Raw genomic sequence first — 13,083 nt, 5'->3', positions numbered from 1 at the left:
TTAATTTGTTCGAATACGACAAAAACATACATAAATCATAAATAAGCTATATGAACATAATAAAGTATTAAAGTTAATTTGTTCAACAAAACAATCTTCTTGAAATCCAAAAAACTTCAATAATCTTCGTAACATATTCAACTTGCCCTATGTTCGAACATAAATGAACGAACATATAATCGAACGTTCACGAACGTAAATGAACGAACAAGCCCTTTGTTCGTGTTTGTTCATTTAATTAAATGAACTTCCCACCGCACGGTTCATGAACGGTTCGTTGAACGTTCAGTTTATTTACAGGCCTATTGATCACTGCGCTGCCCGAACTGTTGGGAAATAAACGAGTAATTTCCCTAAAACCAGATTAGTGAGAATGCGAAATAAAAGCGGAAAAATAATACTCGAAATTGATAACGGAGTTCAGCCAATTATGTCTACGTCTCCGGACTGCTGCAGATCTTTTAATAAAGGCAGAAAATTTACAGGTGTTTACAAAAACACTCGAGAGAGAGCTAAAATGATTTGGGGAAGCTTTTGAAGCTAAATGAGTTAGGGTATTTATAGTTGAAGCTTAAGGACTAATCTTGTAAATACCTTAAAGTTTAGGGAGTAAATTGGGTATTTTACCCTTGCATATTTTCAACTAAAATGACTGTCTAAGTTGGACTATTTGCAGCCTCCCATTTAGCAGCCCATGTGCTGCCTAATTTCCTTTGACTTTCAACAATCTCCCACTTGAAGACTGATTTTAATCTGTCTTCACACCTTGATCAATGCATCAACATTTATAGTCTTGTTATTATAGATCTGCGTCAGACCTTCTTACTCCCTAAAGTCTGACACTCCTCGCATTGAACCCTTGTCATTGGAGTTCTTTGCGCCATCATGCATCGACACTTTCTCATGGCAAAGTCTGATGCCTCTTCTTGCCTCATCCCTTCTAATATGAAAGTTGGAGTTCACTTCCTACCTTGCAAATGGGTAGTTTCTCCACGGTTTCCTTGTCCCTTAACGTCTTGGCTCCCTTCGACTCTTGTTCACTAGTTTTTGAAGGATTGTTCCTCACTTGAACACCCTCGGCAAGCCCCTGCTTCGACCCTTCTCTTAAGATGGTCTCTGAAGCCATGTTCTCTATACGAACATGCTCGGCAAACTCCTTGGACACGAACAACTTTTCTTGCACTTGGCTTTTACTCGCCTTGGCAGAAATGAACCTTATTGAGCCAACTCTCAATGCCTCTTCGATCCTGGGTTGGTCATCTTCTCTGAACAACTCGATCCTAGGCTCATCCATCACCTTGGATGACTCGGCTCCCCTCGAGTAATTTTACAACAGTTCTAGCATCTTAAGTCTGTGCCCCCTCGTTTGCTCGACTCTTACCCTCGGCTTTCGACTTTGATTTGGAAGTCTTGTTCTTCTTGACTCCAAATTCTTTGATGAACTCGGTAGTTGTCAAGGCTTTAGACAACTCCTTGACTTCCCTTCGCTCCAACATTTTCTTCGCCCATTGCTTCAATCCGAACATGAAGGTGAAGAACCCATCTTCTTCAGTCAAACTTGGGACTTTGAGCATAAGTCTTTTGAATCGGCTCATATACTCCCTAAGTGTCCCTTTATGCCTGAGACACCTCAATTTGGACCACGCTTCCATCCTGGCATACTGTGAGCGGACTTGCTCACTTTGCACCTTCGGTTGACGGCTTTATGTAACACCCATAACCCGTATAATTATACCTATACAAATTATAGATGTCACCCAAATTTCTAAAACCATTTTCATTTCAAAAGTGATTTAAAATTTATTTCCTTTAAAATGGTAAATGATATTATAAAAATATTGTATCATATGAATTATGTTTCATTTTAACAAATTTAAAACCAAAGTATTTTTTTATGAATAGTGAACAGTACCGTGAACAGTGAACAATGTATCGATGCACTGCTACAGTAACGCGAACAGTGCATCGATGCATCAAAATTTCAAACCTAAAATGTGTATCGATGCATTGCTACAGTAAATTCCAAAAAATACATATAAATTAACCTTTAATCACTATAAAATTTCCATTTTTGTTTCCAACTTTTTTCAACAAAATAATCAAACATTATTAATTACATGTCACTATCTAATTCAAATTTCATCGTAGGATGTCTTACTGATATTGAGATATACTTCTCGATGCTTGATGTCGTTCTGAAATCTTTACTCTACTACAGGTTTTTTACCTACGCGTAAAAATTATCACACGCTAAGTATAAACTTAGTGAGGCAATTAAAACAATAAACAGTGCAATACAATTCATGCATTTCAATGTCAAAATCAAAATGCCATAAAATCATGTTATCAATATATCCAATATTTTACCATGATCAAAATACTATAAAATTTCTTATCAATATACATACCATTTAATCCATAAGCTCGTAAGCTTATTTTACCAATATACTTACCATTAAATCCCTAAGCTCGTAAGCTTATTTTATCAATATACTTACCATTATTCCATAAGCTCGTAAGCTTATTTTACCAATATATTTACCATTATTCCATAAGCTCGTAAGCTTATTTTACCCATATACTTACCATTATTCCATAAACTCGTAAGTTTATTTTACCAATATACTTACCATTAAATCCCTAAGCTCGTAAGCTTATTTTATCAATATACTTACTATAATTTCATAAGCTCGTAAGCTTATTTACCAATATACTTACTATAATTTCATAAGCTCGTAAGCTTATTTACCAATATACTTACTATAATTTCATAAGCTCGTAAGCTTATTTACCAATATACTTACTATAATTTCATAAGCTTGTAAGCTTATTTACCAATATACTTACTATAATTTGCATCACTGATGCCATTAACCTCATCTATTAATCGTTATTGGAATCCATACATTCCATAGGAAATTTATACAATCCGTATAATTTCCTTATAATATTAGCACTCTCAGTGCTCTATCTGGAATATCATATACTTAATATGATTTCCTTCTCATTTTAGCACACAAAGTGCCTTATTCGAGAATCCATACCATTAATATGATTCCTTTATCATTTTTAGCACCTGAAGTGCCCTATTCGAGAATCCATACCATTAGTATGATCCCTTTACTATTTTTAACACATGAAGTGCCCTATATGAAAATCCATATTGTTAGTATGATTTCCTTATCCTTGTAGCACCCTTAGTGTTTTTTCTGGAAATCCATACACTCAATATGATTCCCTTACCATTTTAGCACATATAATGCCCTATCTGGAAATCCATATATTCAATATGAGTTCCTTATCATTTTAGCACACTCAGTGCTCCATATGGAAATCCATACACTCAATATGATTTCCTTATCATTTTAGGACACTCTATACTCCATATGGAAATTCATACATTTAGTATGATTTCCTTATCATTTTAGATAGTGCCATTTAGTAATCACTATACATACATTAATAAATCATGCTATTTTAACTATTACCACATGTACGTGCATAATTAGATGCACTCACATGGTTTGCCTTGCTATTATTTCCAATACGCAATTCTGATTACTCAGCTATTTTGTCTTTGCCTTTCGTTCTGCTAGACTCGGGAGCTTGATTCTGATATACTCAAGCATCCATTAAAGACACATTCAATATCACTTATTAGTATATTGAAATCTTTCATTTCTTAAACTAAAAGAAAAGTTATTTTCATTTATTTATTTAATGTATGCATTGGTACATTTTATAGTGTATCGATGCATCCTCTCACTGGTGCATCGGTACACAGCCTATGCATCGATGCACTATCTGTATTTGATGTTTATTTATTTAAGTATGCATCGGTACACTCCTTGTGCATCGATGCACTCTGTCCAGAATTTACATTTTGAGCACGAAAATCGCTTAATTCCAACTCAAATGCTCCATATTCCAACCCCTTTCATACCCTTAACTCCAATATCTTCATCTAAACTCATTTATACGCATTTACTACATCCTTAACCTCAAGATCTTTTCTTCTACATGAGATTCAAGAATCATACCCAATTTTCAACATGTTCTAAATCCAACTGTAACACTTCATATTTCTTAATTAAGTTGATGACAAGTCAAATCTACCATAAAACATTCATAAACCTTCATATTTCATCATGGCACTCAAAAACCCATTTTTTTAATCTCTAATATCTCATCAATAACTTAGCTTTAATCTCATTTAAACCTTCCTTTAGCTTCCATAATATATAAAGCTTCAATCCCTATAAAAAATCGAAGGAAATAACCATTAAATTCGAAACTTACCTTTGAGCTGAAGGGGAGAGTTTTCCACGGCAAGAAGAGAAGAAGATGAAAGAGTTGACTTCTTATTCCCCTCTTCATCTTATCTCTTATCTTAATTCCCCACTAATTGAATATTAAATTCAATTTAATCCAAATAACCAAAATATCCTTTTAATCAACATTTCTTACAATTTAGTCTAAGCTATGAATCCTATTCATCCTCGTCTTTCATTATTTAATTTAATAAATCCTCGTATTTTTAATTCATTTCAATTTAATCCTTAAATAAATTTTTAGGGCATTACACTTTATCTCTTGTTATCGCACCGAGTCCCTTCTTGTGCTCGACTGCTTTGACACCTGCAATATCATCACGTCTCGATCTTGGATTGACTACTTGAGAACTTGTAGTCGCACCATGTCTTGTTCCTTGCTTGGCTGCATTGATCCCCTCAATCGGACCAGTCTTTTACCTGGCTTGGCAGCTTTAACACTTGCAACCGCGCCAATTCCTGCTACTTCTCCTTCTCCCATCCTCTTCATTATGGTTGCAAGGCGACGCTTCTCGGGATATCCTCTAATCAAATGAGGACCATTACAGAAGTAGCACTTTAACTTTCTTTGATCACCTTCTTCTTCGCACCAGACTTAGCCTTGCCATTCTTTCCTGATGGCTTTCCTTGGCTACGAACAGTCGATGACTCACATTAGCTATTCGAAGAGATTCATCTACCTTCTCCCCGCTGCACTTTTTCCAGGTCTCCCCCATTATTGCCACTATCTCTGGGCATGGGCCTGGACGACACATCGCTACTTGGCTTGATATCTACAAGCTTAGTCAGCGTTCCAGCTAACACTATGGCTTCCAAAAGTCTCTGGGCATCACCTTGCTCTTCCCCGAGCATCACCCCCGGTCTAAGTCCTTCCAAGAAGGTCTTGAGCGCACCATCCAACTTCTCAATTTTCACATTCCCTTTGTCTGCAGCCATCACTCCCACTCGAATATGGCTCCGTTTAGATCGTTTCTGACAATTTCCGCGAACCACCGTGTATTAGAACACTTCCGTCGATAAACTCGTATTGCCGACCGAATTTCACTATTCAAGAAATTCACTATTCATGTGAATAGTATCCTCGCAGAAAAATTGATAGAATTCACAACCAAAAGCTCATGATACCAGTTGTTGGGAAATAAAAGAGTAATTTCCCTATAACCATATTAGTGAAAATGCGAAATAAAAATGGAAAAATAATACCCGAAATTGATAACGGAGTTCAACCAATTATGCCTACGTCTCCGGACTGCTGCAAATCTTTTAATAAAGAGAGAAAAATTACAGGTGTTAAAAAACACTTGAGAGAGAGCTAGAATGATTTGGGGATGCTTTTGAAACTAAATGAGTTAGGGTATTTATAGTTGAAGTTTAAAGACTAATCTTGTAAATACTGTAAAGTTTAGAGAGTAAATTGAATAATTTACCCTAACACATTTTTAACTAAAATGACTGCCTAATTTAGATCATTTGCAGCAGCCCATATACTGCCTAATTTCCTTTGACTTTCAACTAGAAGGTGGCTGTATTTCTCACTCATTACTGAACAAGGAAGACCTTAGCATGTTGACACGCGTACATCTTAATAAAGTGACAAACTTATTTTTATTTATGGAAAAATAAAACCCTTTTTTCACTCTCAATCCTTGTATCTATCACTGAGCTCGAAATGTTAAGGTTTCCAACTATGTCGTAGGAGTAACTTTGGCCACTAAGATCCTTGTTGCTGTAGCAACTTAGGTGCACTGCTTGTGACCATAACAGAACAGAATCAACTTTTGTCGAGGCACGTTTTCTCTGGCATGGGGTAATTAGCATACGGGTTCTTAAATAATGAACACAAGTGGGGTTTCCAAAACTTGTAGAGGTTCAAGCTGAAGCTTTTTTCCGCATGTGACTTCTATACACTATACTCATGAAATTGCAACAATCCCCTTATCACCATGTGAGAGGAGCCTATGTTGCTCTTTTGTACGCTGCCTCTGAACTCCTACCCATATCTATATCTCTCTCTATATAGGACCTAAGATCTCTTTCATGTGTCTTGTCTTTGATCTGAATCTGATGCTAATTATTACGTGCCAAGAAAACTCAAATAAAGCATGTTGAACCTCGCTCTCTTTTCCTTTGACCTTTTCTCTAACCTTTTTTTATGCAACCCACATGCATTTCAGATACGAGGCAAACCCATCATCTTTATAACTTTTCATAATTACAGTCTCAGTCCACTAACTGCAATAGTAAAAAAAATCCCAGTCAAAATAGACATAGCACAGCTTCCAATCTGAAAAACTCCCATGTTCTTTCGCTGACCCTCCTCCGCATACATTCCTAAATCCAAAGTTTCAAAGAATTAAGAAAGGAAGGAAGTTTACTATTTTTAATTACTTAGTGAAAAGAAAAGGTTATATGTTTTTATTTTAAAGAAAAGGGTTTTGCTAGTAGATAGCTATAGGAGGAATATTCAAACTTGTTACGGGAAAGTGTGCCAATTTATATTATGTGTTATTCTGTGAAATGCCACCCATATGCTGTGGTGAGAGAAGGCATTTGCTGTGTCATATATTTTAAGCTAAAAAAGGTTGATTGGGCTAAATGGGATTTGGGGAATGCCGAATCAATCATGGAGAGATGGGGATTCTGATCCCTCCCTGGGGTTATGTAGTCGGACCACTTTGAAGACACAGCAAAGTTATGCATGAAGATAATGTCTTGTTATATGTTATAGTCGATTTATATATGGTAATATTTTTGTGTTTCTTTCCAATTTTCTTTGCAAATTATATATATATATATATATATATATATGATAGATTCAATTTATACCTTGTAAAACTTATTAATTTTTTTTATTAATTTATAGTAATTAGAATTAAATAAATAAATGACTTAAATTTAATTATAATTCATAAATATTTTTTAACTCACAATAAAACAATAACTTTTTTACAACAATCTCAAATCTAAACCCAATATCCTAAACCATAAACCCTAATCTCGAACTCTAAAATCTCAAAAATTTCAAACTCTAAAATCTCAAAAAAATTCAATCTCTAAACCCCAAACCCCAAATTCTCAACTCTAAATCATAAATCTTAAACCATAAATTCTAAATCCTAATCCTAAAAAGAAAAATATTATGTTAACATTAGTTAAAAGAAATATTTATTTACTAGTTACAAATTTTAATTAAATCTAAATCATTTATTTATTTGAATCTAATTACAATAAATTAGTGTAAATTAATTAGTTTTACATAGTGTAAGTGGATCCTAACTCTCTCTATATATTATGATTCCTTATCCATCAACTTTTAAAGTATTTATAATTTATATCTATTATTGGAAAAAACCTAGTTCTCTCTCATTGATGTGCCATTCATCTTTTTTTTGTTGATCAGCGCCGACACCAACTCTAATGTTGGTTGTCGTCTGTCGGTATTCTTTATTTTTTTCTTCTTCTTATAACATATCTCTATTTTCTTTTGATTTTTTATTTTCACTAAGTTTTGAATGTATGACACGTTTTCATATACTTTTATGACACGTTTTCTTCATCATTTTTATGTGTTTTTCGGTCGTTTGTCATTGCTTTATTTATCTTTTTCTAAGGGTTGATTTGACATCGTCACGACTGATCAAGATGATGCTTATATGATATTTTGTTGATATTCCCTACTTGGGACCATGGGATTGGATTTGGATATCCGATTTGTGTTCGTGGATAGCTTTTCACGTTGCTTGAGTGTGATTTGTAGTTTTTCGGTAGTCTTTCAATAGCTTGATCCCATTATGTTGTTCATTTGTTGATGCGATCAAATTTGTTTGTATCTATATTTGTTCGAGTTTTTTGGTTTAATTTTTAATTTTTCCTTCTCTGGTCCTTATAGAAAATTTTCCTAATTATGTGCTTAATTTATGATTGTGATTATAAATCTTTATTATAATTTGAAATTTTCCTATTTTGAATAAAATTAATTGCTATTAAAAAGTATTTACATTTTTAAAACTTCCTTAATTTTATATTTTTCGAAGAATGATAGTCTTTTGATTAGTGTAGATTTAAAATGGTTGCTTTAAAAAATATTTTTTTGAAGGTATATATGTAACACCCCAAATTTCGGACTAGAAGTTTCGGGTTCTTTCGAGAGGTAAGTGGACCTCGTAGATTTCATGATTTAATTTGTTGGGTTTAATTGAATTGTATTTGGGCTCAATTAGCCATAAAAAAGGGATTTTTAATTAAGGGGAAAATGCAAATGACCAAAAGAGCAATTAGACCATTGTTGAATTTTGAAGCTAAAATTGGGGTTTTATTTCAAGTATGGACGTGGGTTTCATTTCCCACTTTTCTTTATCTCTTCTTCTTCATTTCATCTTCCTTCAATTTCTTTAAGTAGTCATAGCTCCAAGGTAAGGTCTTAAATCTTTTTCTTGTTCATTTTTGTTCTTAATCCCCTTACAATTTGGTTTTAAAAAATCAAACCTTGGTTTAATTCCTAGTTAAATAAAAGTGGAGGGTTTCATTTAAATCACAAAGAAAAGGATTTTGGCTAAACAATGAGCTTCATTTCGGGATTCCATAATCAAGGTAGTGTATTTTTAATCTTTTGGAGCATTAAGTTTTCATAAATCACAAGAAATTGCTAATATTTGTAGAGTTTAACATTTAGGGTTTCACTTTTGATTTATGTCTTAAATCATGAATTTGATGTTTAATATGTGTTTTATGACACCTTAAAACCCTAGATAACTACTCATAACTTTGGTGCATGATTTAGAACCAAACTATGGCCTTTAGGATAAATTTTGAGTGTTTTCGAGCCTAACATATCAGTTTCTGGGTTTGAGTATCGATATTAGGATAAACAGTATCGATGATAGTTAAATTAGGGTAAAAATTAGGGTTTTTGGGCTAGAGTATCGATACTGCCAAGGGGAGTATTGATATTGCCCCTACAATATCGATACTCAGGGTGACAATATCGATATTGGGAGCCTAATTTTATAGCATAATACATTTTTGACACCGATAGGGTATCGATATTACAAGTAGAGTATCGATACTACTCGTTTTGGATGGTCATATTAGACCCATTTAAGGTCCGTAAGAGCTAAGGATGATCTGTAATAGTAAGATTTAGTCAGTGAGGGATACAAACGACCAAGTATACCTAGAAACACTTGCAAGAGCATGTTACATCAAGAGTAACTATATTAAGCGCAATATGCCAAAGTATCTTCGAATGAGGATGAATACAAATAGTCAGGACAGAGGATCATTCAAGAGACATCTGATAATTGATACGATGATTATGTAAGATTCAGTGGTCGTAAAAAGTATGAGCTTAAAAAATGTTAGTGAACCCAGGAAAAGCAAGTCGTCCCTTTCAGTTCAAGAAGTTCTGAAGGGAATTATGATAAGATCAAATAGAGTATCGCTACTTAGAAATGAACCTGAGTTAGGTATCGGGGTAGCCAATATCTCAGATAATAAGTAAGCCTTCGCATAACATTCTAAGTGAGAGAACGAGCGAGTTAGCAACTAGTATGACGTTGACTTCACCTTAGTGAGTCCAGTTATGTCAAGGTGTACCAGGTTAACTTAATTGTCCTAGTGGGGCATTACCAGTTCACGAGGCACTTCAAGGGCTTACTAGGGTGCGAGACCCGAACACTCGCGAGGTATGGGTTAGCAATGTCAGTATTATGTGACCTATGGGCCTTAGATCTGCATGGTTAGTTATGTCAATTATGTTGGGTAAGCTTTCAATGCACGTAAATTTCGGTTCTTACCTCTTGGTTTTTTCGTATTCAAAGTAGGATAGGGTGTCGCTCTAAGATGCAAGTAAATTCCTCCTAACACACCACCAAACTAATCCCTTGTCCATTTATGTCAATCATGAATGTATAGTCTCGTTAATTCATCATGTCAGATATGTTAAAGCTTGGTTTGAAGGTTATGTGAGACCAAGCCAATGTTTTAGTTTGTACGGGAATTATACCGATACTATGTGACATCGGGTTCCCCTCAATGATCTACCTGATGAATATGTGAGGACCAGGAGATCATTCAGTATGCTGTGGGAATCACGCCGATGATATATGACACCAGGGTTCCCTCAGTAACTAGTGTCTGAGAGCTATGTGAAACCATATACTATTCAGATTACATTCAGATAATGCACATTATGTCAAGTTTGCATTCATATAATGTACATTATGTCAAGTTTGCATTCATATAATGCACATGAGTATTTGTGTCGCATTTAGATAATGTGTAACATGTTCAGTCGTTAGGGTTAGAGACCCTTTAGAGGCGTACTCATGGCAAGGCCCTTAGCAGAGGAATAAGGGAAGCGTGAGACCCTTACTTCAGTAATAGAGTAGTAAAGCCTTAAGTAGGTAGCACTTGATCCAGGTCATGTATGTACCTACTGCTTAGTGTCATGTATTCATCATGCTTATATTTATGAAATTCTTATGATGCTCTATATTAGCGATTATACTATTGGCCTTTGTAAGCTCATCCTTCGGATGTTTTCCGTTGACATGTCAGTAGCTTGGGTAGTTCATGGAGTACCGTCGTGGCATGACTTCCAGCATCTCTGACAGAGTATTGTACTGTAGCTTTAATGGCATGTGTATTCATATAACCTTATTTATGTTTTTGAGTTGTAATCTTTAAGATGTCTTATTTTGTTTTAAATTATATGCCACAGAGCTTCGGTTTTGTAAAATGATTTTATAATTTTTTTTATGTTTAATTATGATATCGTTCAGTACGTTTGAAAATAAAATGAATATGTTTTGAAATTCAGGGATTGTCTCGACAACCCAATGAGGCACTTTAGGCCCAATCGGGTTTAGGGTGTTACAATATATACATGTATTAACAACACATTTTTTATATGCATTGAACACAAATATAATTTTAGAGTTACAACAATCAATAAAATTTTATAAAAAATCAATAAAATGAATAATTATAAGAAAAAAAATTAAGATTAATTTGAATTTTAGAGTGGGCAATACGAATGTAGATCAGCCACTATCCTTAACATGATCTATCTTTGATAATATTACGTGATGTACTAACTAAATGTACAATCTCATAACCTACATCACCCTAGATCTAAAACCAATACTAAAAAAATGTATATAAAAGGGTGACAATCATTCTCAAGATTTTTGCCACTATTCATCAACTTCGTCGTTTTGTGATTTCTTTCCTTTTTCACCGATCATCGTTTATAGCTCTCGTTTATAATTCTCTATTTAAACTAAAAGGATTGATCAATAAAAACTGTTATAATTCCTATTTCCCCTACCAATAACAATAAATATATTTTTGTCTTTGTATAAAATGAAGAGCAGGTTAGATAAGAGCAGACTTAGAGTTGGAAACCTGTCATTTAGCAGGGAAGATTTAATCCATTGTCTAGTCACCACCATGAATAAAATAATGCGAAGTTCAAGTATATATGTTGGTGAACAAGAGTGATCTTCAACATTGGTCAAAATCTCACAATTACCTAAATCTGATAGCATATGGCTCATCATTATTATCTCATAAAGAAACTGGGTACTGATATTGGAAGCAAACTATTAATTAACAAAGCAACATGCACATGACTTAAACATCTACGTCGAATTGGAATCAAAAGCAAAAGAACTTCAAAGAGCAACCAATCTGCTTGTGAAGTTTTTCTTTTCTGAAGCGGCGAAAAAAGGAACAGTATAAGCTATAATGGGGTTCATTCTCCTTGGACAGTAAACTAGGAATATAGGTTATTAAATTAATTAAAACCAACTGATCTCATGTGCCTAAAAACACACAAAAGCGGTGGTGAAACAGATGCTTAACGCGAGCGGTCTCTTGGGTTAATTTTTTCAGGTCTTGTCGAAGCGGGGTTTAATGATGTTGTTTTCCACTTGCATGGAAATTAGCGTGGCTTGGCCAGCTGTTTCCCAAAGCAACTTTCACATACCTTTCCCATAGCTTTTCTCTCTCGGAACGGAGAGCTGAATGAATTGGTTGCGTTGAAGTAAACTACAACATAAAGTAAGTGTCGAAGCCGTTTCCTTTCTCCAAAAAATATATTTTTTCTGGGCAAAAAGGATCTGATGTCCATGCACTTTAAAGAATTTAACGTGTCCACCGAATTACTTTTTAATGTCATTCTCTTATTGAAAAAAATAAATTTAATGTGATTTTTTAATTAATATTTTTTTATCGTTGATTGTTATTATATTAAAGTAACATGTCATAGTGATGACGTAGATATTTATGATACTAATATAACAGTTCATTGTGATTAATAATGTGACATATAGATTAAATTAAATTTTTTATTTTGATCGATAGTCAATTTTAAAAAAAATCAAAGGCTTATTTATTTTAAAAAAATAAGAATTATTTTAAATTTTAAATATAAAAATATTCAAGTTTTCAAAAAACTAAATATAAAATTATTAAAAAATAAATTACTAAAATATTGAATATACATATTAAAAATACTAAAACTACTATAATTTTTTTCTTTCAAAAAACTGAATTTATATAATAGGTTGTAAAATAATTTCTTATAAATTATTAAAAAATAAAAATATTTTTAAAAAATATATATTATACTTAACATATACATGTAACATATATGCATATTATCGACATTTATACAAAGTATTCTTACTGGATTAATCGAGAATTACAAAATTTAAATTAGTTGAGACTTATGATTTTTGAATTAGTT

This window comes from Hibiscus syriacus, unplaced genomic scaffold (assembly GCF_006381635.1).
Source record: "Hibiscus syriacus cultivar Baekdansim isolate YM2019G1 unplaced genomic scaffold, ASM638163v2 tig00111621_pilon, whole genome shotgun sequence".
Classification (NCBI taxonomy): domain Eukaryota; kingdom Viridiplantae; phylum Streptophyta; class Magnoliopsida; order Malvales; family Malvaceae; genus Hibiscus; species Hibiscus syriacus.
The sequence above is the reverse complement of the archived record's forward strand: the minus strand, read 5'-3'. Positions refer to the sequence as shown.